Source organism: Pinus tabuliformis, chromosome 3_1, assembly GCF_031772625.1.
Source record: "Pinus tabuliformis cultivar Carrire ecotype Pingquan chromosome 3_1, CPIR1, whole genome shotgun sequence".
Lineage (NCBI taxonomy): Eukaryota > Viridiplantae > Streptophyta > Pinopsida > Pinales > Pinaceae > Pinus > Pinus tabuliformis.
This window is the reverse complement of record NC_142301.1, coordinates 213,166,611-213,184,382: the sequence shown is the minus strand read 5'-3', so window position 1 is coordinate 213,184,382 and position 17,772 is coordinate 213,166,611. Positions and strand designations below refer to the sequence as shown.

The following is a 17,772-nucleotide window of genomic DNA, read 5'->3' as shown; positions in this document are numbered from 1 at the left end:
GGAGAATATGAGTGAAGCAGAAGCTCAGCAGGCTTGCAGCAAAGAACTACAACAAAACAGTTTCTACCAAGTTAGGGTTGGAGCCCACAGGGTTGGAGCCTCAGAGCTGAAACAATTCGAATCCTTGGGAGTTGATGCTCCTAAGTGCAAAACTATTGCTTTGGCAAAACAAAGTTGGTTCTGTGGAGGTTGGAGCCTCAAAAAAGTCCAAGTTCATGCTTGGCAATTGATTGCAACCATTTATATATTGTATCTATTTCATTGCACTGTTTGTGTTAATAAAAGCATTTATTCCAGCTATCTATTTCTGTGTTCCATATATAAATTTTTTGGTGATAAAAAGAACAACTAAAAAGAAATACTGATTCCCCCCCTAGTATTTCCAACAATTTCTTAGAATTACACTTATTCTAATCGACATTAGCTATATTTAACTATAAAAGATAAGATATCGTGATATGCTCAAGATTTTCTATCAACGCAACAAATCATGAGGCGAAAAATATACATCTTGCTTGCTTTATTCGCCTTCTACGGTGGTTGACTTATCCTTTGACCAAGCTGCTAGAGTGCCTTCTTTAACAATCTAGCTTCTAAAAATAGGAAATTATTGTTCTCTCAGCCAATTTCAAACTACCCATATGACCTATTTTTGGGTTGAAACTACACAACCTATCAGACCTTGGACTTAGCTGCAGAAACATACATCAACTGCAAAATCATTATAATTCAATAGCTCAAGTAGATATTAAGTTAAATAATAAAGGCAATTGATATTTATGAAATAGAATATGATTATGAACCCGCTATGCTATCAACCTTGTAAACTGATACCCAAATTGTAGTTATGAAGATAGAAAAGGGAGGAATGGAGTGAAAAAGAGTTGGAAAAAAAAAAGCAATTCTAGTGTTCAACATTCACCCACACAGAAGGCATTGCATGTCCTCATGAAAAATTTAAAAATTTATGAGTCCTTTGTGTTACTGAGCCCCCACAGATACTTGAGAAATGACATCAAATTTACTCCTCCTTGATTTCTTAGCACTAACTGCAATCCTCAGTTTCTTCATCAAAATTCTGTGTTGCAGGCCTATAATCTTCCTCTTAAGAAAATTGTTTTGAGCTATCAATTGCTTGTTTTTATTATACCTCAAACCAACATCAGGGAAAATTTTAGGGGCTAATATTGGCAAATAGGCTAATTTTCCATGCTTTTTCCAAAAAAAAAGATTCACCAATTCCCATTTTTTCTTAAAACTGATTTGCGCAAATTTTATAAGAAAAAATTATTTTACCTTAATAATCACCAAATTTTTATAGAAACTATATAAAACGATTATAAGTTTTAATATTTTTTCTAAAATATCGTTAATCATTTTATAGTTTTCATATTAAAGATTAGTAAGATTCGCCAAGGTTTCTAATCTTTAAGATAAATTTCCATCCTTAAAAATTTCCTTGAGCAAGATGTAGTATGATTTTTTCATTTTGGGTTTTATGGATTTTATTCTGTTCCTTTTCTGTTTCATTCTCCTTTTTCAGAAGTCTATTCAGTATTTCCAACTCATAAATTTCTTGCTTGAGGTTGTCTTGAACTTGAAGCTGTCCTAAAATATTAGAATGGATTGCTTCTTTTTCTCCTTGGTTCGAGGATGTCGTAATATTTTTACTTGTAGCTCTTGTTTCCAAAGATTCTATGTAGTCATAAATTTTGTGTTGCACAAGATCAATCTCTGAAGTTATTCTAACTGGACCCTCAACTGGTGATGGAATAGGTGATGATGGAACTGTTGGTGATGGAATTGGTGATGATGAAACTCTAGTGTCGATTTCTTCTTTCTCTAAATCAAAAAAATTTCGGGGACTATGAAGGCTATTCATGCATTTCTTATATTGAGCCTTAAACATCTTCTTATGGTAGATGATGGTTTAGATGGTGATTTAGTACTAAGATATTGCTTCTTAACTTTTCCCTGCTCTATTTTCTCCTGCTCTGTTCTCTCTTTAGATCAACTTTCTTCCTTAGTGCTAGCTCTCTTTCTTTTAGGATTTTTCTTTTTAAGATTCACTAACATATCTCTAAGAGGAGACTCATCCTCTAAACGTGGCTTTTGTTGTGGAGGTGAGTTATTTTCCATTGGCAACTTCCTTCTACTTTTTTTTTGTCTTACCACTAGGCTCTTCTATTTCTGCTTCCTTGAAATGATTTATAACTAATAGATCTTCCGAATTGTCTCCTATGTTTCTCAGACTTCGCTCATTCAAGATTTTCACTATGCCATGATGGTATAAAGTGTTATCTATAGATTTTGTTTTTCTTTGAACATTACCAACCATATTTCTTAAAGTTGGAATTAGGAAATATGATAGGTGAATTTCATTTCCATCTAGAAAATTCATCATTAAATGTGATTGATAAAATAAAATGTTACTGAATCTTCCTTCACAAGTTATAAAATTTTGAATGATTAGCAGAAAGTGCCTTCATTTATTCTTCAAAGTCGTGGCTAGTATTCCATTTTTAAACATAAAAATGTCCATACCTAGATTCTTGAGAAAAACTCTCCATTTTTTCTTCAATTCTTCTGTTCTTAAACCATCTCTCTCTAATTCTTGGAGATATTGTGGCTCCTGCCACGAAAGACTAGATTAACACTAGGTTCATGTCCCTAATTTCTTATTCAATTTTGTCATATGCCCTATCAAAATATTTTGTTACCTCCTCATGCCCATAGATTTTCTCTACAAATTCTAGCCACCTTCCGTGGTGAAAAAATTGTTTGACCTATGGATATCCCTCAATAAACTTAATACCATTCGTCTCTGACCTCAAAATAACTCCCATGGTAGAGAAGTATATCCCATAATTTCTCTTTTGATAGCGTTAACGAGTGAGAGAAATTTGAGTATGGAATGAATTAGAAAATAGAGTTTAGGTGAGGGCGGTCTCGACAATAATAAAGGGCTTAGTAAAATGGAAATGATTTGGCATGAAGAGGATTAATGAATTGAGAGGAGACGGAGATATTTTAATATATCATGGTTAAACCCCAACTTGGTTGACAATACACTGATATTTTTGTTAAAACCCAAGTCGTGTGAGAATAATTAAGGGTAATCATTATTTAGTATGGCAGTAGCAATGGTTACTCATCATTTATTTCATAATTCAAATGTTATACCTTTATTATATAACTTAATATTTACATACCTTTGATTCTTTATCTTACTGATTTTGATTTTTTCTTTATAGGTTCTCATGTTGCTTTAGCTGCAAGGTTCATTGGAGTTGTTTTTCCATAATTTTCGTTTGCCTTGGTCGCAATCTACTAATTCATCGGCAGAATCCTATTACAGCTGTAGATTGTTGACAATTCCGTAGCTGCATTATTTTCAAAAGAGAAAAGAGGAATAAAAAGAAAATGGGATTAGAATAGGGAAAATAAAATCTAGGCTACCAAGAACTCTTAGCTTTCAACCTGAATTTTTTGTATAAACATGGAAACAATGTTGGCTTTCATGTGTGTGTGTGGATATATCTATCTATCTATCTATCTATATATATATATATATATATATATATATATATATATATATATATATATATATATATATATATATATATATATATATATATATATATATATATATTTATAATTTCTTAATACATTTTATTTTTATTTTGAGAAAGAAAGTAGAAGACTAATTTGGAGAGGAAGAATAATCTTCCTTAACCAACTTCAAATGAAAATTATCTTACAACTTTCTAATAAATTCCTCAATTGTTAATGGTTTATGATATATTGATAATGTATGACCATGTATTTTCAACTTTGCAATTTTGTAGGCCATTTGACTTATTTTGAAGGGATTTCACTAATTCAGTTGCCCTCAACTGAATTTGTCGGATATATTTGTGTGTGATATGGTGAAAAACACTGAAAAGATGGGTGTATACATGGCTAGCTGACATGTTTCATCTTGTTAAAGTTTTCATCTAAATATGGGCTTTTCACTTTCCTCCATGTTCGACGTACAATCAAGGAAGACGGTCATGCTAGATTTCACATTGATGATAGTTACTTTCTTTGTTGGAACATTATTTGGCACCAAGCACGTGATCTATATGCAAGCACCATTGATCTCAACTGGAAAGCAGTGGTTAAGTAATAAGGTGTTTCTCAATTTTAAAGCTAACGTGATAAAGATACCTATACAAGGAACGAATGTTTGGTCATTGAATTATACTGAGTATGTTCCTTGTCATGATTTAAAGTATATCAACACTTTGAAAATTTTGAATTATTCTCAAAGAGTGAATTTCTAAAGAAATTTGTCCTCTCCACTTGAGGAACAACCTTTCTGTTTAATACCCCCTTCGAAAGAATACAAGATCCCAATAAAATCTCCAACAATTAAATATTATGTGTGGTGAAGCAATATGGACCACTCAAATCTAGTAGAAAGCCAAAGGTGGGCAAAATTGGGTTCATAAGCAAGCTAAACTATCGTGGTTCCCAGGTGGTGGTACTCATTTCAAGCATGGAGCTTCAGAGTAAATCCAAACATTGGGAAACATGATAACTAATGGAATAGGGGATTTACGATCCACATGAGTGGTGCAAGTTCTTGATGTTGGCCGTGGTTTTGCAAGTTTTCCAGCTTATCTACTTCCACTAGGTATACAGACAATGTCATTTTCTCCAAAGCATGGGCACGAAAATCAGATTCACTTTGCTCTTGAACAAGGAATTGGTGCGATGATTACAGTTCTTGTTACAACACAACTAACTTATCTAAGCAATTCATTTGAAATGGTCCATTATTCACATTGTGGTGTCGATTGGCATGAAAATGATGGTGTTCTGCTAAAAGAAGTGGATCACCTTTTGAGAGCTAGTGGTTACTTTGTTTATTTCGCACCTCCTACTTACGGGAAGGATAAATATTATCTCCATCAATAGGAGAAGTTGATGTCTGATAACTTGAACGTGTGGGAATATTATTTCTTGTCAAGTTCAAATAGCAATTTGGTTCAAGCCAAGAGATAAGGCATGCCAACTAGAGAAAGAAAAATACAAAATCCTAGTTTTATGTGATCAGGAACCTGATCCAAAACAATCATGGAAGAAACCATTAAGGAATTGTCTAAATTTAAGTCCAGAAGCAGAGTATATTCAACAACTTCCTCCATTGTCGAAGTGTTTATCAATCTTCCCTAAATGACATGAGAAAATAGGGATCATTGCTGAAAATTTTAGTATAGACACAACATTTTGATAGAGGGAAGTCAATGAATATTGTACACTTAATGTTAGTAAATATGATATACGAAATGTAATGGATATTATCTCTTTCTATGGCAGATTTAGTACTGGTTTAAGCACAAAACTAGTTTGGGTGTTGAATATAATTCCTCCAAACTCTTGGAATACTTTACTTGATATCGATGTTAGAGGCTTGATTAGATCTTTTCATGATTGGCGTGGATCACATTCTTTGGCCAATGGAATTTTTCATCATCCGATGTGACTTAACCATAATCTCAAAAGAGGCAGATATTGCACCCAAATTTCTCTGCGATGCAAAAGTATATAATTTGGAAGGTTTTGGAAGCCGAGGAGAGCAATGCTAATTTTCCAAAAGGTGTTGTAATCTGTCCTTCAGTAAGGTATTAATGCCAACGGTGATAGAACTTGTTCGCGTGATATTAATGCCAACACATATATTAATCACGTTTTCAAATAAACATTGACCGTAAAAAACTATTTTTTTTTAAATTTAAAAACACACTATGAATGAAGGTTACATAAAATTTTTAAAATTCCAACATGCACAACATTAATTACAAAGTCCAATAATGGAATGTTTCAATAAAAATCAAAGTTTTCGATGTCAAAATAAAAAGTTTTCAATTAGAAAAAGTCTTCTTAGTCTTCAAACATTTTTCCATCTGTGTAATTGTATGCTTGGAAATTCTCTCGAAATCTTCTTGAAATCTATCAGCAAAACTGGATCACTAATTCTGCTCCTAGAAAATTGCGAGTTGTCTTTCAAAATGGCACCCTTTTCCTTTGAATTTGGCACTGACGTACTCCAGAATTGCCACATATTAAAGTTTTGTACTGGACATTTGGGATTGATCGTTCCTAATTGTTGATCTCTCTTGAAAGGCCACATGCACGGGGTGAGTATAATCCTGGTATAGATATATAAAAATTTGGGTAGTTTATACCACGCACGGGGTGAATATAATCCTTATATAAATATATAAAACATTTGGAGAGTTGGTGTTTCGAATGGATTTGCAAGTAGTCTTACTCATGTTAGCAACTGTCTCTCCCTCCATGTGTGGGCTTGATGCTTAATGCTCGATCCTCTCATTGTATCTCTCCTTCCATGATGCACTGTATCTCTCCCTCCATGTGGGCTCTTTTGTGATGCTTAGTGACTGATCCTATCATTGTATCTCTCCTTCCATGTGGACTCTTTCATGATGCTTAATGCCCTATTTGATTGACTCATGCGATGGGCTCATGATTTGCGCACTGGTTGTTGACTTGTCTTCTTTGCTTTGCGCCCCAATAACTCTTTAATAAAAATACTTTGACCCTACAATGAACCTAAGACTAAATTTTTTTATTTTGAAACAGATGTTTATTTCCACACACTTACAAATATTTTTGCCAGAAATTGTATATTTTTGTTGTTGACAAAATTAGGGCTAACAATTGGATACTTGATGCTAAAAAACATCAAAATCACAAGCGCTTAAAAGTGAGCACATCCAAATTAAAAGGCAATGCACATTGAAATTTGGTATAACTTAAACATAAAATCCCAAGAGAAATTAGCATTTGATAACAACCTGTGATAAGTTAGATCTTACAAATTTATTTTTGGGGTTGGATTTATTGGTGCCTATAAATCTATTTAATAAAAAACTAAAAAAGATGAAACAATTTACAGAGTTTCCAAGTAAATACAATGTTATTTTATATTGATGTGACAATATTATTTAATGATACAACACTATATTTATAAATATAATTGATTACAAAAGTGATTTAAATTGATGAAAATAGACCATTACACTGATTTACACCCTCTCGGTGTAGTCATTAGCCTAAACTATTGAAGTGAATGTTACCAATTCTTTCCATCGACATTTTGTATGTGCTTTTGTTTTCAATCAAGAACAAGGTCACCAAGTCATTATCTTATTAGTCCCTGCCATCTAACAATGTCCAGGGACTATAGTAATCGATTATGCCCATCTTAGCATTAGTTCATATGTTTGTTAATTCCACTGATTACGATATAACCAAAGTTTCTTGACAAAGACCGATTCACCATCCAAAGGTTTTCAATACAGATTTATTTTCCTTCTCATTTGGCCTCTTCCCGAGGCTGAAGAGCAAAACCATATGTTATAATTAGTAATTCATTTTGTATTTTCAAACTAGTAAATACTAGCTGAATTAATGCTAGTATTAGCAGAGCACATTAAATGTCAGTTCTGTTTCACTGGCATACATGGTAAGTTTAATATGTTTCCTTTCCTAGCTTTCCCTTTTTGACGTCTGGATCTCCCTTTTTGTTGTCTGGATCTCTTTGACATCTGGGCCTTTACAACACTTATGTGGCATTGCGATCTCAAGAGTTGGGTTTAATACCTTATTGCTGAGAATCCCAGGTCTCTATCTTCATACCATAACAATCTCTGATCTCACCTTAGAATATATAATATCGCTACAACTCGTTGTGCCCTTGCTTCAACAAGGCAACGACAATAGCCCGAACAACCCGCTTCACGCCCCAAGAACAGAGAAAAACGAGAGTTTTTTGCGGCAATGTCATCACCTGAGACGATATAGCAGTCATGGATAAGGACATGTGAGCAGGAATCTACATATGAAAGGGAAAACATATCGTTTATCTAGGCAGCAACAAGTATGGTATCTTTCGATACTGAACTCTTCTTGTTGCTTGCAGCAATTTAAAATTGTTATCGTTTTACCTGTGAAAGTAAGAAGTAATTGTTCTGTACTATTTTTTACCTGTGAAAGTTAGAACAAGAACAAACCGATAGGTAATGTTCAATTCACTATATATTTTTGACTTTTATTCAAAAGAACAAGGATTTGGATTTTAATAGTGGTAGCATAATTGTGAACAAGGATTTGGATTTTAGCAATGGTAGCATAATTGTTTTGCTACAGAATGACCAGTTTTCTTCTCTATTTCGTTAATGCTACTTACAATTTCTATAGACTATGCAAGGCCAAACTGGATGCCTTCCGTTGGGACCGAGCAACTTCTTCCATATCTAGGAGATGCAATTGCCAAACTGGATTCCTGTCAATGCCTGTCAAGGTCGTCTATGGGAACCGAGCAGCTTATGCCTGTCAAAGTCGTCTACGCGAGCCAAGCATCTTCTTCCAGCTTATGCCTGTCAAAGTCGTCTGCGCGAGCCGAGCATCTTCTTCCATCATGGCAAGAGACAAAGTAAACTGTCTCACTCTTCCCTCTTCTTAATCTGTAAGTACCCCTTCTTAATCTGTAGGTAACAAGCAATCACACTTCAGAGCCAATATTCTAGTAAATTGCAATTCAGAATATGTTGTTATTAAACAACATACATTGCATAACTTGTAGAGAGATGAAAGAAGAAACAAAATCCGGTTGCATAATCCATGGTTGTATTCTTCTCTGCGCGTACAAGATTCGAGCTCCAAACGACAAATGAATGGAAAAACAAGTCCACAGAATCAGATTTGACAGGCACAAGGCATGCTATAAGAAATCATAATAGACATCGCTGGCCTTCCTTGCGTCATTCAAAAGTACCTTTTTTATATTTTCTGGCCCGTATAATGATTTTTTTGCCGCATAGGCTACTAATTCACGTGAGACTAAGTAATTAAATAGTCAAAGTATGCACAAACACCACCGAATTTTCTCAGAATGCTGCAATAGCATTGGCCTCACACCAAAATAATCTTGAGTTGTTTTTTTCTTTCTAAAAAATCTCGATTTTCAAATTAAGGCACTCTTACGAAGGCAAAATCAAACAGTAATACGTCTGCCTGCACAGACAGATACTACAATTTGGGTCTTTTTACAGCAATCCAGACTGCATGCTACTGCAATCTTGAATTTCAAAACTTTAATTTAGAAATTATCATAACGGTCCTAGAAATCCAGAGAAAACAAAAAATTACAGAAGAAATCGAAGCCAAGACCAAGGAAAATCCCATATTTAGCAAAATTTTGTGGCTCTGAAAGCAGAAATTGAGTTATAAAACAACATCAAGGGTTCACAAAAGCTTGAAGAAAATCCTATAATCCAAAACTCGATCGTTCTTACATGTTCAAACCCAAAGAACAAATCTTGAAAACTTTAGAAATTTACCTGAAAATAAGTTGTCGACTTTCCTCGACTTCCTTGACGCATAAAAGAGAAAGAGGATCTACAATCTGTTTCTTATGCCATGTTCAGCAGGTTCGAGGTGCCTATGCCATTGGTAGTGAAATGACGAGCTTTGGTTTGTTGCTAGCCAGTGATGACCTCCACGTTCTCAAGAAAGCTAACTTGCGGTGAGCTCCACCTTCGATCAGCTTTATCAGGAAAAATGGCAGGCTATCATCTACTAGCTTTAACAAGAAAAATAACAGCAGACATACATCTGGATCATCGTTGTGGACAAGTGGTCCGAGCATAAACCCCTATGGTGTACCTGTGAAAGTATGTAGGCATGGTTACCATCTGTCGAAAATATCTAATATCATTGTGTTAAATGTGGCACTTTGATTTATATTTATTAATAACAATTTTTTTATATTTTAATTTTTTATTTAAATACTTTTACTGAGTTTACGACGGCTAGCTTTGGAGTTATAGTTATGAATTACTATATATATACTTTGATTCTATTAGTGTACTTTGCACATTTATTGATTCTTATTTTCTTTCGATATATGTTCACATAAATCATTTATTTCGGTATATAGGTGTTAATACTTTCCTCAATACCTTATTAGTCACTACCCAAGGGGCTCACAGGGACTATTGCAATCGAATTGCGTTGAGATCTAAGGCGTATGTACACCCAAAAAAAATTGTAACCAAAGTTTTCTGTACACGCGGATTTACGGACTCTGGCCACAATATTCTGAAGGCTCGTCCACGCGTCTTCTCTTCTATTTTACGCTTGACATGTTTCCCTAGATGCTTGAGAAAATTCAGAAAAATCTATATCAGTTCAGTGGGTCAGAAAATTCTATATCGGTTCAATGGAATTTTGTAAATTATTGGAATTTTTTCGAACAATGAAGCCTGCTCGGTCACTCAGTGAAGCTAGATCACTCACTAAAGTGATCTCAGTGATCTCAGTCCAATCACTCACTGAACTGATATTGGTCAGGAGTCCGATCACTCACTGAACCCTGCTCACATCCTGTTGTTGTGATGCCCACATCGAGCTGTTGTTCACGTTGTGTGAAAAAAACTGTATTATTCTTTGTTAGACATTTTTTGTGTTTTTTAGATATTATTAGTAATCAGTAATTAATTTTGCATTTTTTCAGATATTATCAGTAATCAGTATTGCAATTGAATGCATTATCAATAGCTTACCAGGCGTGAAATTTGTTACCTGTGTATGCATTGCTTGGTATGCCTGTACCTTCTTTCCAAATTTCTTTTTCTTTTGGGCAGGACTAAACTCTTCTCCACCATTTCTTGTTTGGAAGTGGACAAGGCCTACTTGGTATGCCTATACCTGCTTTCTAAATTTCTTTTCCTTATGTTCTTTGTTTGTAAGAACCAAATACTACTTATGTTCTCTGTTTGTAAGAACCAAATACTACTTATGTTCTCTGTTTGTAAGAACCAGGCTAAAGTACTTCTTTCGTAAGAACCAGATGAGAAATCATGAGTTGTTAGTCCTTAGTTATTAAAAATCAGATGAAAAATCATGATTTGTTAGCCAGTAGATACATAGCAATTTAAACGATTGATTTATAAATAGAGAAGGGCTTGAAAATTCTTCCAAAACAATTTATAAACGTAGAAAAAATGTTCGTAATGACAGAAATTAGGATTAGAATTCTTTGAAAATATTCGAGGGCCAAAGCCAATTTTCTGAACGACTAATAAACATATAAACCTAGCAGGGCTTGAGCATTTTTTCAAAACAATTTATAAACAAAGGATTTATAAACTTGTTCACAAATACTAAATCCAATAAGTTAATAAGAGAAACCCTAAACTACATGAACTCCATACAAATATGCTAGATTGACACCTGCGATTAAGTCGAAAGGTCCAAGTATGTGGACGAGCATGGCGAACGAACTTTGGTTGTTGTCACCAAATGCAGCCACGCACCTGAAGGGCTTCTAGAGATGGTCACCATGAACATCGTCGACATACACCTGTTTAGTTGCTCCTCTTCTTCAAAGCTCTGGAGCCCGTCATCTTCTCTGAAGTTGAAATGGGGTCTGCTATGGCAAAGCAGAACAAAGAACAAATGCTCTCTGGGCTTTGTTATGACTGAACAAAACAAAGAACAAATGCTCTCTACCCAAACTAAAGAACAAATGGTCGACTCTCCAAGGAGTAAAAATAAGACGAACTACATTTCTAAATGACATTTGCAGTTCATGCAAATGTGTTTCTATGTTGTAATATTTATTTCTTGGCGTAAATGTGTCCCTGTGTTGCAATATTTATTTGTTGGTTTGTAAGTTTTTAACATCGTTTAATTTCTCTAAGATTTATAATTTTTATTTTTGGCCAGGTGTCTTAAGAGCTCAGTGTAAATGTAATACAAGGTTAATTTTAATAACATGTACCTCTCCTCTGCGATTGAGCAAGGAAAAAGATTTTTGGACGGTCATCCTGGCACGGCGAAAACACAGATTCGTGTTCCAGTTTTGTTCACATTTTTGGACGGTCATCCTGGCACGGTGAAAACGAAGAGATTCTGTTCACGGATGGATTACAACAAATTGCATGCTATAAAGACATGAGTGACACATAATTATAGTAACATGCAATAAATACTTTACGGATTGATAGACAGAGTGACTTAACAGGAATATAAAAATGATGTATTACTGCTGCAGCATTCCAAATACAAAATTTGTACAATCCCCATGGTTTCTACCTGTGCCTATAAAGTTTTGGGTACCAAACGTGATGTAAATGAATGCTAGTTTTTTTTTTCATCTTGAATCAGAATCAGATTTATCTTCTTGCATATTGTCAATGTGATATATAGATTTAAGTCCTCAAAGCTTTACAAAAGCACCTATTCTCTATGTATTTACAAGTATTTACAAACATCAAGATAGGTCTTTGCTTTGCATCTCAATTTGATCAACAATTTCAGCAAAACAAACAACAAGCAACTTGATTTGTATCTGAAATTGATCTTTGTTCGGTAGCTCAATTTGACCAACAGTTTCAACAAAACTGCACAGTTTAATTTGATTGGAATGCATAATTGTATTTTTAGGCCCAAAAGCGTGTGGAGGAGTCACATCACACATGCCTTCTCAATGAACAAGCATGATGGATTAAAATGGCAATACGAAGTAATAACTATATTCCATGAATACAATTAGGTGATTGTAGCTTTCTCTGGTTTATAGTTGATAATGAAGTATAGTTATTATCTCTTTGTTATGGTAGCTTAGTTCATCATTGATAAGTTAAGGTTAATATTTCATAAAACAATACTTCATTATAAGTAGGAATCATAGATCAATATCAATGATAACATCTATTAGCTTAAGAGAAATTCACCAATCTTAATCTCATTCCCCCTACCTTTTCTGGTTTGATTTGTTGGGTCCACTGTTAAATCAACTATTAAGTCCTGCTTGAGATGTTATGCAAAGGATGGTATAGGTGGTTGAAGTCTTATGATGCAGAGGTAAAGCAATATAGTCGATGTCATATTTTAGGGTCTAGGGTGCCGACAAGGTTGGAGCTAAGGGGTACTTCAGTTGCTCTACTTCTGGTGAATCTTGTTTATCTTATTTTTCTGATCAGGTAATGTTGTTCAAAATTTTGGAACAAAAATCCACTCCATCCTCGTGAAATTAGAGATTTAGAGAAAAATTTTCAGAGTAGCATTTCAAAATTTCGAAAGTGCAGATTCCATTACTTTTTGGAACAGAGGCTATAACTTGGTTGAAATTTTGCCAGGTTTAAAATGAGGGTTTCGTTACCATGCCTCCCTCAAGCTTTTCTGCTTTCATATTTCACAATGAATCACTCTCTGAACGTTGTACAACCTCGGCAACGCGCTTTCATCCTTGTGGTGCCCAACGATGTGTTGTCCAATAGTAGTAGGTAGCATAAAACCAAGAAAGAGAACATCCAAAATGGATCTGTATCTGAAATTTATTTTCTCCACTACTACCGCTCCATATGATACGTCTAGGCCACTGTACAGACAACCTTATGAGTGAGTCGGAGTCTCTTCATATGGCCCTGGTCCTTCTTCTTACTATCCAACAGTTGGGAAATCCACGTTTCATCCATTCTTGTTGGGCAACTTTCTGGATTGAAAATCAAATGAGAGAACGTATAAATTTTAATAATTTGTTTTTTGTTTGCATATTCGAGGGTCTAAACATGGAACATGAAGTATTAGAGTTGCAATAAAACAGGAATACCGAATCACACGTCCGGTATGCACATGTACATTTTTACATGCGTTCCTTTACTTTTTGGAAAAATAAATAATAATTAATTAAACGTAAACTCAACACATAGAGTTGCATGCCCATAATACAACTTTGAATTCAAAGAAAATAATCAACTTTGCATTGGATTCAAATAAGGCATACTATTTGGCAGTGATTTCAAAGAAAGCAGTTCACTTGTGCTCATCTTCACTAACCTATTCCTGGAAACACTGCACACTGGCCATTATGCCAATGTGGCATATACGTAGAGTTCACTTCACACTGGGCATCATGTCAACGTGGTGCTCATCTTCACTAACCTATTCTAGGGAGTGCTACACACTGGCCATCATGTCAATGTGGCATATACATAGAGTTCACTTCAAGTACGTTGTTCAGTTCAAGTACACTGGCAGGGACTTGCTACTTTGTAGCTCGCCTTGTTTTAAAATATGATACCTCCGATATTTACAGCTTCATTCCTTAACTTATAATGTTAATGGTATTCAAAATGAAAAAAAAAAGTCATTTAAAGGCCTTTCATTATGAGCTTTGTTTTCAGTTGATTTAACATTTCTTCCTAACTTTGTCTTGCGTAGTCCTTTATTTTGCTTAATAATTCCTCCAAAACCATTTGATAGACCTTTAAATATGTCAAGTATTTCATTGAAAACACGTGTCGCCTATTTATACACATTTTTTATTATTATCCCTAGCTTTCAAAACATTTTTTGTTGGATATTTTTTCTTGTATGTTTAAATGTTAGTTTGGGAAAAAATTACCTTATTGTTCTCCAATTTCAAGCTCCAATATCGAGAGAAAATCCCCTTTAATGTGTTCACATTAACTTCAGAGTCAAAAAATACCCAAGATTTTAACTTAAAAAATTTCAAATCTACGAACTACATCAATTAAAACCAACTCATTTTTATAAACCCATATTATTATTTGCATGTATGTTAAGCAAACACACATAAAATTTATATGTTATTATCTTATTCATCAAGAAAAAAAAACAAATTATATAGTAAAATACACATTCATTTTTCTAAATCACCATTAATATTTGCATGAATGTTCAACAAACACACATAAAATTTATTTTTACTGTATCTTTTTATTATTTCATTCTTCAATAAAACAAATGATATAATAACTGTATATGCATTGCTATATGTATATAGAAAAATATTACATATTAAAATTCTAAAATATAATAATAATGATTATATTGGAAAACATAGAGAGCTAGAGAGATTGCATAACAAAAATTGCATATTTCTTTTCATTGATTACATCAGTTACATATATATAGGACATAAATCACTCACTTCGACACATATAGATCACAACTACAACTCAGACATAGAAAATATTGTCAATTTTCTAGCACTTATAGCATAAGTGCTTGAGGAGATATAGAAAGCTTCCTAGAGACAACCTTTGGATTGATTGTAGACCAGTGCCTAGGACATCTTAAAGAGAGGAGTGCTTTAGAAGATTATCAATGGGGATTTCTGTTGCACTCCAATTGTCATGTAGTTTGAAAAGGTAATAAATGAGACTTGGTTCAATAGTCTTTCATCAAGGTGAACTCAAACAGATACATGGATCCAAATACAGGGGGTTAATCGACCTGATATCAAGGAGGAAAGTCTTGTTCTGATGGTCGACATACAACAATGAGCAGCTTAATATTGAAATTGTAGTAATGGTGAAGAGGAGGAGAGAAAAGAGGGAAATAGATGCATAGGGTTGTAAACAAGACAAAATCCTAAGCAGCAATGTTCCGACATAAGGATGGAAGGCAGAAGAGATGGAATGATAGGAATTGCAAAGTGTGAATTAAGGTTTCATGTTCTATAATCATGGATACACTTATCACTGATCAACATATGTAAATTTTTGCTCTTAAAGGTACATAAGTAAATATTTAAATAACACAGGTACTACTACTACTTAGAAGCATAAATATAACCATGAGAGAATGAGACCAACAACTTCATTACATAATTTCAGTAGAAGAGAAACATACATGAAATGAGATTTACAAAGGGGAAAACATACTTCTTACATCCATGATTGGAATCACCAAAGAGTTTCATTAATTCTCAAAATGAGTCCAATATAACAACCCATTACATTTCTCCACACATCACTCGAGTCCCTCATGAACATGAAATTAGAACCAAAGTGGAATCACAGAATTTGGACCCCTCGGTTGCAGAATTCTGGAACCTCTATTAAGTGTTTATTCTACCTATTTATAAGGAGAGTGCGAACTTTGAATCAGTGATAGAATATCTCAGCCAAGGGTTAGTTTTCTGATAGACTAGCTCTCTCAATGTGCGATAGCTCTGCTGCCTAAAATGATTGCCAAGGATTTGATTCCTTTCTTCAAAATAAACATAAATTACAAAATAAACAGAAATAAGTAAGACTGAAAGATGACTGAGGAAAATATCATTCTTTCATTCCTGTGAAGGCCCTTGATCAAGCCAAGTCTTTGCCACAATGTGTCCATCTAGTTGCTCATTCGGTTCTCGTCGCTTTCACCTTAATTGCCTCACTTCACCACTCTCTAGAGTTGGTCGCGATCAATTGTGGTGGCTTGTCATAGAGCAGAGTCGAAGATTGTCCTAACAATACTTCATTGTATGACTGAGTGGAGCTCCATGATGAGCCATTAAGTCTTTCTGAGTCCCCATATCTTCATTAAATACCTCGTTTGTCGACCCATTATGTTTTTAAAGCCCTTACCACGTTATCAGAACGTAACATGCCTCATAAAACAACCATATGTAATATCACAGAATATAACTATCACAATATTTACACATAATAAGCTCTATGAATGAACATCGATCCTTTTAGGCCTATTTTTCTTTGATCCCTTTGAATAACTATTCATCATATGATTGGTGGCTATTGGGTGCTTAGGCCTAAGTCGTTAGGGCCTTTAGACTCTTGTACGGGGACTATTTTCCTTTGTAAATGGTTAGGTTCCCATGGTCCTTTAGGTTGTTCTAGACCATGCGCTAGCACAAAATTGGATCCCCCTTATCGATGTTTTCCAATTGGGTTTTAACATAGGGTTTGCGACATTCTGGTTTCGCTAGTCACCGATCTCCGATAGCCCTATGTGTTGAGCCCCAACCATTGGTTCTTTAACTCTTTGTGATAGTGCCAACCCTCATATAGAAGATCCTCTATTGATGAATTCCATTCGGCGATTTGACTTTAGCGCATATTTCACTTCGTCGATCACCTTTTCTTCTTAACCCTTGGTCCTTTCACGCTCCTCATGACCGTAGGCCAACTCTCATTGTGGAGCCCCTTAATCGAAGGTTTTCAATCAGCGATTTTATTTTGATGCACACAAGCTACAACCTCTGATCTTTGATCTTCGATATGTTATGTCATTACTGCCATGTGTGACCTTATGAGTGGTGACACATGTCACCCTATTTTGGCCCCTCAAACTGTCGAATTTAGATGTGACATGTCCACTATACCGTCACATCAGCCTAACCCCAGCTACCCCATGTCCCTTATCAACCAAATGTTGCCAAGTGTCATTTATCAGATCCATTGATGTGTAGCCACATGGGTGCCTCAAGGAGAGAGAAAAGGTCAACCCTCTTCTTGTTTTGCAACTAATTTCCTTTGCTAAATGTTTCAATGCATTCCTGACACTTTAAAACTAGAGGCTCAAATCTCAGTGAATTTAATCGCAATTAAAACTTTGAAAGGGTGTCACTTATTTCATCACTGATTGCGATGTGTCGATCTCTTGACTCTCTGATGCCTTGGAACTCTGATGTGCAGGACCTTCGATGTACGGGATCACTAATCACATATCGATGAAATCATTCATGAAATTTTGATGTCTAAAATGGGCCTCCTAAGGAAATTATAAAATAATAGTGGAAATAATATAATAATATTAATTTACATCATCAAATTTTAGAGGGAAAACTAACCCTTGGCTGAGATATTTTATAGCATTTTCAAAGTTTGCACTCTCCTTATAAGTAGGCAGAATAAACACCTAATAGAGGTTCCA

At 34.7% G+C, this 17,772-nt stretch overlaps 1 pseudogene; it reads left to right on the top strand.

The window, feature by feature from the left end:
• The first annotated feature begins 4,004 nt into the window (after nt 1–4,004).
• LOC149186547 (putative methyltransferase PMT6 pseudogene) lies at nt 4,005–8,539 on the top strand (annotated as a pseudogene).
• Nucleotides 8,540–17,772: the final 9,233 nt, after the last annotated feature.